The sequence below is a fragment of the Apium graveolens genome, chromosome 9, assembly GCF_009905375.1.
Source record: "Apium graveolens cultivar Ventura chromosome 9, ASM990537v1, whole genome shotgun sequence".
NCBI lineage: Eukaryota > Viridiplantae > Streptophyta > Magnoliopsida > Apiales > Apiaceae > Apium > Apium graveolens.
In genome coordinates, this window is record NC_133655.1 from 20,086,649 (window position 1) to 20,098,928 (window position 12,280).

The following is a 12,280-nucleotide window of genomic DNA, read 5'->3' on the forward strand; positions in this document are numbered from 1 at the left end:
TAAAATAATGACTTACTGTTTGCGTAGTCTGGCAACACTGTGATGATCATAGTTGAGGTAGAATCTAGTTGGGGAGTAGTTACAAATATCAAGTTCATCTGTGACTTGGTAGTGTTAAAAGTTAGAGTTCTATTTTATCGTTTTGCTGAGTGTATTGCTATTATCCTTACCATTCCCGCTACTGATTCTCCCAATTGCAATTATTAAAATGATTGGTTCTTCCAAAGGCTCATGAACTGCTTTCTCAAATTCTTCGGCAAATATTTTCCAGAAAGTAACATTGATTTTTTTCCTACATAATGATTTTTACTTATACTGCAACAACCACTAATATATATGTATATACATGAAGTTCATAGAATTACCTCCCATCAGTTATCTTGAACTTAATTTTAACTTGTTTGTTTGGGACTCTACTAATAGTCGGAATTTTCTCCAAAACACCCATGACATCTGATTAAAGGAAATAGTATAAATTATGTAAATAGTATAAATGCAAGTCGTAGTTTATAGATTTTATTAGAAATAACCTGTAAGATAAAGAAGTTTCCTTGTCATTGGTTTTAGGTCTGCATAATCGAACAAATCGAAACTATTTTTGGGTATAAAAAACAATTTATCATCAACTTCTTTCACTTTAAAAAGCACGCCCTTTATAGTGGCGGCATCTTCCTTAAATAATTAACATCATTAGAGGGCGCGTCCACTTTACGAGTGGCGTCTTCCTCGACAAATTTAACATTCTTAGAGGGTGCATCCTCTATGAGAGGAGTTCCTAATTCTTAGAGGGTGCATCCTCTATGAGAGGAGTGCCTATCTCGACAAAGTTTTCATCCTTCAAGTGTGCGTCCTCTTTACGAGGATCGTTTTGCTCAAAAAAGGTGTTCATCCTTGGAGGGCGCGTCCTTTATTTAAGGCGCGTCTACCTCGACAAGGGAAATCCTTTGGAGGGCGGGTCCTCTATAAGTGGAGCGTCCACCTCGACAAGGGTATCATTCTCGGAGGGCACGTCTCTTGTAAGAGGGGTATCCACCTCGACAAGGGTATCGGTCTTGGAGGGTGCGTCCCTTGTAAGAGGAACATCTACCTCGACAAGGGTATTCATCCTTGGAGGGTGCGTCCTCTGTACGAGGAGCATCTACCTCGACAAGGGAAATCATCCTTGGAGGGAGCTTCCTCGCAGAGGAGCATCTACCTCGACAAAGGTATTTATCCTTGAAGGGCACGTCCTCTGTACGGGGAGCATCTACCTCAATAAGGGTATTCATCCTTGGAGGGCGCGTCATCTGTAAGAGGAGCATCTACCTCAACAAGGATATTCATTCTTGGAGGGAACTTCCTTAAAGAGGAGCATCTACCTCGACAAGGGTATTCATCCTTGGAGGGCGCATCCTCTACAAGAGGAGCATCTACCTCGACAAGGGGAATCATCCTTGGAGGGAGCTTCCTTACAGATGAGCATCTACCTCGACAAGAGGAATCATCCTTGGAGGGAGCTTACTTACAGAGGAGCATCTACCTCGATAAGGGAATTCATCCTTGGAGGGCGCGTCTTCTATACGAGGAGCATCTACCTCGACAAGGGTATTCATCTTTGGAGGGCGCGTCCTCTGTAAGAGGAGCATCTACCTCGATAAGGGGAATCATCCTTGGAGGGAGCTTCATTACAGAGGAGCATCGACCACGACAATGGTATTCATCCTTGAAGGGTGCGTCCTCTATAAGAGGAGCATCTAACTCGATAAGGGGAATCATCCTTGGAGGGAGCTTCCTTATAAAGGAACAACTACCTCGACAAGGGTATTCATCCTTGGAGAGCACGTCCTCTGTAAGAGGAGCATCTACCTCGACAAGGGGAATCATCCTTGGAGGGAGCTTTCTTATAGGGAGCTTAGTGTACTCATGATGAAAGGTGGGCATGCACCGCAGAGCCAGCCAAAAAATCAATTTTTTGGTTCTGTGAGTCCAACATATCATCGTCTCCTGTTTGTCATGCAAAATAATTTTGTTGGGCTGCTCCATACGACATCTTTTTGAGTCCAGTATAAAAAGCCCATATGCATCCTCACTTACTGTCTCATTCTCCCGCTCTCCTTGCCCACTTTCAAATATTAAATTATATTTTGATATCATCTTGTCATTATCACCTTGATTCACGCTAGTAGATATCTTTTTTCTAACTGCATTTTCCCCTAAAACATCGCCTAAAATTACAGATCCCTTCTCCTTCCCCGCTAAATTTTTGGCAAGAGAATCATCCCTGGACTGTGACTGCTCCGCCGTCTTATCCACCGCCGGAATTGCACTTCCTTGTTTTAATCATTTCGAACCTTCAATATAATTTCTACGCCTTTGTTCCACCCTCATCCAGAAACCATATGGTTTTTTGATCTGCTCAATGGGGGTATCAAATAGCTTCTCACAAAACTTCTTATTAGGACCAATTAGACCACATATAAAACAAAAGGTGGGAACTCCTTCATAGTTAAAGTTTGCCTAACACCATTGTCCCTCGTTTCGTCTCAGCTCCATACGTCTTTTGAGTGGCTTCTCCAACGATATCAGGACTCTCACTATTAAATATTCACGCTAAACACCTATAAAGTTATTGTTGTTGGACTTCACAAATTTACCAATATAATTACTGATGTCTTGTACCACTCGTTGGGACATAAAACCCGGATTTATACCATGTATTTGGACACCCATAGCAATAAATTATTCAAACTTATAGTTCGAGGATTGTCCCCTTCCTTCAATCATTCCAGCACTAAGTGAAATATGTTAAAGGTCCATGAACTCCCATCTAGCACCCTTTTAATGTCCACTTCATGATAAAACTGAAAAATATAACGGTTTGGCTGCAACTCCTCACATATATGTCTCTTCCTGGTTTTCATAATGAAGCCATTTTGTGTTGTATGACCTGGAAATCTATTGCTGATTCTGTCAAAAAATGCCCCACCAAACACCATCTCACGCCAATCTCCGCCTGCTCTTCCTCCTTACCCTAATAGATCAGTCCTCCTTCTTCCTCATCTTCAATACTAATCATGGCGAAACCTGCTTCCATTTCCTTCATGATGTTATTGTTCTCTCCCATTGGTATTATAAAAAGAACACGACTAAGCAAATAAGGGAAAACAAGGTTTTACTAGAAGAAACACTGTAAATAGAACATGCCAAAAGGCAAGACTTACTCAACCGTGCCAAAAGGCAACACGTTTCTGAGTAACTTTTTAATACCAATTAATATAATAATATTGCAAGCTAAAATATTTAAAAAGCCCAAGACATGCTCAGAAATATATTTTGTATCATTATCTGAATTGAGAACTTATACATTTTTTAAATTTGTTAAAGATTTTATATAAAACAAATTCTGAATTTGGTCACTCTACAATTTTCGTTAGATAGATTTTCTTAATTCATGTCAATTAACCATTAGACTTATATTGAATATACATTTTTTTGTGAAAGTTCAGGGCCATGCTAGTGGGTTATGCTAGTTATTGAGAGTTCGAGACTAAATTATGAGGTTTTATTTCAAAAATATATTTAAATATATATTAATTGAATGAAATTTACCTAATATTTTATAAAGAAATTTTAAGGTTAGTTTTTATATTATTGAATTATGAAAATACGTTTCTTATAAACAAATTTAAAAAAAAAAGTTTTTAACTCGATGCAACCTGTTGTAATCCTGAAGGCAGTCACAAAAAAATTCAGTTATTTTTTAGAAAATATAAAAAGAATAATTGCATATTTAGTTGCAAACCGTATTTTTACAATTTTTTCAGAAGCTAGTATTTTTTAAGAAATTAATATATTTGGCAATTTCATGTAAACTTTTATATCAAATATATTTATTGTTATAGAGTTTGATTACATATATACATATATGCATATATACATAAAAAATTATTGTTCAAATAATTTGATGATAGGGAATTTACCAAAATTATTATTTTTTGTAAAATTATTTGTAATTTTAATAACTTCAAAAATATTTAAAAATACATTATTTTGTTTTAAAAATATTTGCAAAGTCCGAGTTTGCAAAATAGGGCATATTTTTTGTTGCAGCACTAGGTGCAAATTAAGTTGAAAATATGGTTGCAAAGTTTTAGAACATATTTTTAAAAATATTTTTTAAAAAGATTCGAGTTGCAAACATGATTGTAAAACTTATATTTACAAATATTTCTTAAAACTGATGGTATTTTTAAGGGTTTTTTATACTCTTGCATTTATAAAAACCCCCATAAAATATCATAATTTTAAATTCAACTAAAATTTTAAAATAAAAAATATAACTCCTTATTTATATAAAAGTACTTATCAATTGCAATTCAACATTAAAATAAAAGAAATTTAACTATTCATATTTATAGTATAAAAATTTTATATTCTTAATTAAAAAGTTGATATAATTCTTTTTATAATTACTAAAAATTATTTTTTGCGATCTTCAAATATTAGTATGAACAAAATTTCTAATTTTTTTAATTATTAAGAAAATATACGTATAAGTGATAATTTTTGGGGTCTCTGAAAGTTCGGACCTTAGCCGACGGCCTAAAATTAGACCCGATAATTTTTCATACGTCATGAAATTTTAATATTTATGTTTGCATTTAAGTATACTAGCTTACGGCGGGTCTTCCTTAATATTTTTATTTTTATTTTATATAATTTATTAAAATTATATATAAGTAATTAAATACTAAATACTGATTTTATTCATTGTGTATAATTTTAAGTTAAGTTCAAATAGTATAAATAGTATATGATTGATGAAATCTTATTCATAAATAATTATGTAAATGTTTGTTATTTTTATATTCAAACTTGAAAAATTATATGTATCTTTATAAATAATAATTTAAATATTTATTGTTAACGGGATTCGACCATGAGAACCTATATGTATCTTTACATATAATAATACAAATATTTGTTGTTGACGTGATTTGTAACGTCTGGAAAATTTACGTTTGTATTATAGCATATTTATAATAAATAAGGTGTATTGATGTGTCATTTATGTGTGATTATCTATCAAACCCTAATTGTTACGTGTTATGTGCATTCTGTGTCATTTCTGTATTTTTAGGATATTTTTCAGAAGTTTTATTTTGCATTCATCGCTTTCATTTCAAACGTTTTACGACCCAAACCATGATTTTAAAGCCAGTATTTCAAATAAAATAATGGGCCTTATTTTTCATCAAACGGCTTTTACCATCACATTATTCTAAACATCTAAACATTTTATAAATTTTCTCGTTTTACGAAAAATGACTTTTCCGGGCCCCATTGGGTGTTAAAAACCCCACAAAAATCACATTTTATTTTTTATAAAATTATAGGACTTTCATTTATATTATTTCTTTGCATTTTTGCATTATTCACAATTTTTGGGAAATTTTGGCATATATATTGCATATATAAAATATTTATAAATTAAATTTTAATACTCAAAAATTATAAAAAATTAGGGCCAAATATTTTTATTAGATGTATAATTAGCCCCTTAATTTTATTTAGGAGTATTATTTTTACTACTATAAATAGCCTAATTATTATTTAATTATAATTAATAAATCAGTAAAATTCAGAAAAATACAAAAAATTCTCTGTAATTCGGGTCGGGAAGAACAGGGTCGGGTCGAGAATTCAAGCCGTGATTTTGAGCAGATTACAGTACCAAATCAAGCAGTTCGAGTATCCAAATCGAAGGTTTTGATATGTTCTTTCCATTTCTAGCATCAATTTCACGTTTTAATTCGTAGTTTTTAATTTGCAAATTCTAGGGTTTATGTTCGAATTAGGACTTTTTGATTGAAGGGTTATTTTGATGTTTTGATGATTGATATAGTTTTGTTAGATGATTTGCAGCCGATTCATGGTGTTTAATTGAACGAACGATGTCTCTATAGTGATTCACGATTTATAGGGTTTATGTCAGATTTTCAAAACACAACTCGATGATTTCCGTACATATTTGATTCTTGATATGTTAGGGCTTTGATTGTATGAGTTCATAGCTTTAATTTCCACTATAGAACGTTGAGTTTGGTTTACAGAATCAAAAGATAGGTTTTTGGCCGGAGTTGAGTTTGATTTTGATCGGAGATGAAGTTTCAGGGATGTTTTTAGTTTGTTTTGACCGGGAACAGATTGGGGTAGTTGCCAGGAATTGAAACCCTGTGAAAAACGAACCAAACGGTTCCGTTTTTGGCCTGAAAATGGCTCACCGGAATCTGCACCGGTGGCCAGATTCTGGGTAAAATCCGGCGTGTTCTTCACGACCCAGATTTTGACCCGTTCAGATTACCCGGTTTTGATCTGAATTGTCAGATGTTTAATTTTTGACATCTGTTTCTGGATTTTTAATTTTATTTTTATTAATTTTTAAAATCAAATTTATTTATTTTATAAATTGATTAATTAATTATTTAATTAATTGATTTATATTATAAATAATTCTAAATTATTTTCTAAAAATTAGATTGAATTATTTTCTTAATTATTTATTATTTATTTATTATTTATTAACTACTTATTAATTATTTAAAAATGATTAATTATTTTGATAATTAATCAAATAATTTTCAATAAATCATAATAAATTAATTTTAATTTCAAAAATGATAGAAAAATCATTTTTAATTCTGATTTTCTTAAATAATTATTTAAAAATTATTTTTGAGTTTTAAAAATTAGTAATAATTATTTATAGTGAATAATAAATTGAATTAACAGTGTTTAATTGATAATAATTAGACCGTTAGTCCGATTCGAGTGAAACGAAAGCCTGTTGACTCATAAAAATGAATTCTTTTCATTAAAAATAATATTAAAGCTTAATTTCTTCTAAAATTAGTTGATTTTGTTACTTGTTTGATTATCAGTCGAAATGCGTGCCAAGACGAGTCCGAAAAATTCAGAAAAAATGGGAAACGAGTCAGATAACGATCAGTTGAGCGATCAGCGAGTTGATTTTGGTTCTAAAAATTATTTTAACTATAAAAATGATTGTGTGCTTATGTGCTTATGTGTATTACGTGGTTAATGGAGTCTTATTTGCTAATAAGTAATACATGAGTCAGTCATAAGCGCATGGGTAGATGTTAGGAATGGTGTGAAGTCGATTCAAGATGCAATTGAAGTACAAAATGACTTAACCAGTCTATTTTGCTAACAGAAGCTAAGCCAGCAAGGCAGGTTGAGTCGGTATTAGACGAAAGTGACATATTTGCAATGAGTCGCGCAGAAGGCAAGTTTTTCCCCTATTCTACTTTCAGAATAGTGACATTTCTTCAAATGCTTATCACATTTGCACTCTTTTGATTCTTGTTCTTAATTATTGATACACACTTGCTATTCCTTTGTTCATATTTCATTTCGATTCTTGATTTCTCCGTTTTTTTGGATTCTTGATTCATATTCCATTGACGATACATTGAGATTGATATATTCTGGTGCTTAGAATATATCAAAGCATACCGATTGTTCCGGTTGCTAAGCGATGGACTGGATAATGATATTTTTGGGATTGAGTGTGTCTTAATCCTGAGGACCGGGATGACTGGTGCCTCGATATGGGTCGTAGTGCCTGGTACCCGACTGGATCTATATATTGAGATATAGATCTGCATTATATTCTGACTGATCAGCAGAATATAGATGCAAACTTGTGTCCAGTTTAGTTCATTTGTACTCGCCAGTAATAGCCTTCTTTCTATTCTCGTGGGATTATATCTTTGCAGATATACCCGAGATTACGGGTTCATTTAAAATACTTTAACACTGTTTATATTTTGTGGACTTATTGAGCAATTTTTGGCTCACCCTTTTATTGTTATTCACCTTATTGTTTTCAGTTAAGAAGGAATATGAAACCCATCAGGACTCGCGTGGTAAAGAAGCGGGTCAAGCCTCGGGATCCTTTCATACCCAAGGTGTTGATCCCAATCCAGGAAGAAAGCTTTGAGTTGCCCGAACAGGTGGAGTGTTGATAGATAGTGTGTGTGTTTGAATAAAAGCTGAACTTATTTTAAAATGAATTAGACAATGGTTTGTAATAAAGAGAGCTTGTGAAATTTTGAATTTGGTTTTATAATAAAGTAGTTAGTGGTTCTTGTTTTCATACTTCAACCTAAGAAGATCCTGGTTAGTGTTAAAGGGGTTTAGTTTCATTTCTTTATTAATTGTTAATCAGATTGTTACAGGTTTGGTGATTAGCTAGTAACCCCCAGACTTATACCCCGGGTCTGGAGGGCGTTACAGGTTTGGCATCAGAGCTGTAGGTTTGGTCCCTGAAAACAAGAACATTAGGGTTAAGATAAAATAGGGAGATCACATAGGATGGGAATAGTTAAATAGGGAGATTAGTGTTAGGATTTAGATCTGATTAGATTAGGAGAGTATAAATATTAGGATTGTTTAGTGACTTTTCTTTTCTTTGGTATATTATCAGATGACATCTTCTGGTTATTCTGCGTCTTCTGAGAGGACAGTCACCGGGCCAGCATCACCAGTTATAACTCCAGTATCTGAGTATATGTTTCCTACCCTACCACCTCCACCACCATTGCCACAGGAGCTGGTACCACCAATATAGGGGAGAGTCCATGACCCCATAGAGATGTTTGATCCCTTTGAGTTCTTTGAGCCGATGGTTCCTTTACCAGTTGAGCATCAGTTTATACCGGAGATTGAGCAGGAGTTACCACCACCACCATTGTTACCTCCTATACCAGTGCATCCACCAGAGCCGGATATGTTTCAGATGATTCCAGTCGAGGGGATGGGAGAGCATGATGTAGATCTACAGCTAGGATTACCACAGCAAGGTGCAGGTATACCGAGGATTCCTTCACAGGGGTCAGTAGGTCAGGTTGCTCAGCCGCATAGGTACCATACCATGAGTACAGGGTTATGAGGGATGATGTGGATTATTGATGGGCACCGTGTCGAGAGATCATGCATCTATTTGACAAGAGGGACAGAGGACCGTTAGTGGCCCTACAGCCGGATTACTTGATGAGACAGAGATTGCAGTCAGTTTTGATGAGTGCCACTTGGGAGCTTGATGATTTGACCCATGAGGGACCACCTTCTTTCGCAGAGTTCTACAGGATATTCCGCTTGGCACAGACCTTGGTCCAAGCACTTAGAGAGGAGCTTAGGCGTATCCCGTCTGGGTTTTGAGACAATGACGGTTTTGAGACAGTGACTTCAGAGTACAACTGTATATAGAGGCAACATAGTATAACCTAGTGAGTAGTGTGTATGTGTGTACTAGTAGTTTAACCTGTAGTAGTAGTTTGACTTGTAGCGGTAGTATGACTTGTAGCCGGAATGATTACCAGTAGCACGAGACTTTTTGTATCAAGCATTTACACCTGAGGCTGGTGTCACATATATATAAGATGAACTTTTTTCAAATTTCTTTTATTTAAAATTCAGTCTTTACAGTTTTACAGCATTTACTTTCACTTTATTGTTTTACAGCTTTTCGTATTATAATTCATGTTGAAAAAAAAGAAAAAAAAAGAACAACCATTTTATTTAACTGCTTACATTTCCAGTTTTTATATTCAGCAACTGTTTTTTTGATTTAAATCATGTTATTAATACAGGATAAATTGTTTTCTTACCTACTGTCAATTGTTTATTAAATTGTTAAAGAACTATCACCTGTTTTATTATCAGAAGAAGATGGCACCAAAAAGAAAGACTAGGGCTGAGACCTCTAACAGCAATTCTGAAGGTCAGACTAATGAGACCATGAACCAAATGTTCCATCTGATGCAACAACAGATGGTCATGATGCAACAGCAGATGCAGCATCAACAACAACAAATACAACAACAAATGTTACAGCAGCCACCTCGTCCTGAGCCTCAATTACCACCAACAATACCTGTTGTTACTTTTAAGCATTTAAGTCAGTTAAACCTCCAGAATTTGAAGGGTCTACTGATCATATTAAAGCTACCACCTGGTTAAAAGAGATAGAGAAAGCGTTTGTACTAGTAAAGATAGGTGAGGACCAGAAGACTGATTTTGCTAGTTACTTGTTGAAAGGAGAGGCAAATTATTCGTGGGAATCTAAAAAGGCTTTAGAGGGTGAAGAGGTTATTGCATGGGATAGGTTTAAATAGTTGTTTTTAGAAAAGCATTTTCCTCACTATGTGAAGAACCAAATGCAAATTAAGTTTTTAGAACTGAAGCAGGGAAATATGTCCGTGGCAGAGTATGAAGCCAAATTTACTGAGTTGGCTAGGTTTGTTCCAGAATAGGTTAATACTGAAGAGAAGCTAGTTCAAAGATTTCAAGAAGGATTACGACCATGGATTCGTAGCCAAGTTGCAGTTTTTAAATTAACAACGTATACCGCCGTAGTCCAGAAAGCTTTGATTATTGAAGGGGAAAGTGAAAGATCTCAGCAAGATAAAGGACATGGAAGTTTCCAAGATCGCTCAGCAGAAAGCCGGGATTTCAAGCCCGGACAAATTTGAATTTTAAAAGGATAGGACAAGGTACACAAAAAACAAGTAATTGTTTCCAAGCCCCCAGTCAGAAGGGAATGGCCAGAGTTCCAGTGCCGTACTGCAAAATATGTAATCGAAAACATACCGGCGTATGTATAGAAAGGGATGTGACGTGTTATCGATGTAAGCAGAAAGGGCATCATTCTAACGAATGTCCAATGGGAAAGACGACAGAAATTACTTGTTTCCAGTGTGAAAAGAAAGGGCATATCGCTAGAAATTGCAAAGGACCAGCTATGGCATCCAGTGTTCCAAGAGTATTGGCATTACCTCCGCCACCGCTTAATCAACCCAGAGCAAGAACTTTCAACATCACAATGAAAGAGCAGTGCAGAGTCCGAGTGTGATCGCAGGTACGATTTTGGTGAATTCCGTAAGTTCAAAGGTATTAATTGATTCTGGAGCTACCCGTTCATTTATTTCTGAAGAATTTCTTGATAAGTTACATTGTGAAATTGAATGGTTGGGCGAGACGTTAATTATAAAATTAGCGAATGACGACCAAGTTCCAGTAGATCGAGTATGTCATGCGTGTGATGTAGAAATAGCCGGGCATCATTTTTCTGTAGACTTGATTCCTTTTAAGCTAGGAAAATTCGATGTCATTTTGGGAATGGATTGGTTAGCTTGTCATAATGCTCAGATAGATTGCGCGAATAAGAAAGTCAAACTGCGAACTGCGGAAAATGTGACGGTAATATTGAAGGGCGAAAAACAGCGGAAGAAATTTCTGACAGCGATGCAAACTAGATGATTTCTTCAACAAGGATGTGAGATGTACATAGCGTACGTGTTAGATACTAAAAGAGGAAGTCCTAAAATAGAAAACATTCCAGTTGTAAATGAATTTTCGAACGTCTTTCCAGACGAGCTTCCAGAGTTACCGCCAGATCGAGAAATTGAGTTTACGATTGATCTAGCACCAAGCACATAACCAGTTTCGAAAGCTCCATATCGAATGGCTCCAGTCGAGATGAAGGAATTGTCAACGCAACTGCAAGATCTTCTAGACCGAGGCATCATACGACCCAGTGTATCCCCATGGGGTGCACCAGTGTTGTTCGTAAAGAAGAAGGACGGCATCATGCGATTATGCATCGACTATCGGGAATTGAATAAGCTCACCATTAAGAACAAGTATCATTTACCGAGAATCGACGATTTGTTCGATCAGTTAAAAGGAGCCGCATGGTTTTCGAAGATAGATTTGCGATCAGGCTATCATCAATTGAAGATTAAAGCCGAAGATATTCCCAAGACTGCGTTTCGCACGAGATATGGGCATTACGAGTTTCTGGTAATGGTATTCGGTTTAACCAATACTCCAACAGCATTCATGGATCTGATGAACAGAGTATTCAAGAAATACTTGGATAAATTTGTGATTGTATTTATTGATGACATCTTAATTTACTCAAGGACGGAAGAAGAGCATGCTGAACACTTGAGGATAGCTTTGGAAATTCTGAGGAAAGAGCAAATGTACGCGAAATTTTCAAAATGTGAATTCTGGTTAAAGGAAGTACAATTTCTAGGACACATCATCAGTAGAGAAGGCATCTAAGTCGATCCAGCAAAGATTGAAGCTGTGTTAAATTGGGAAAGACCAAAGACACCGACAGAAGTTCGAAGTTTTTTGGGATTGACAGGGTATTATCGAAGATTTGTCAAGGATTTTGCAAAAATAGTAATGCCGCTGACCAAGTTAACTC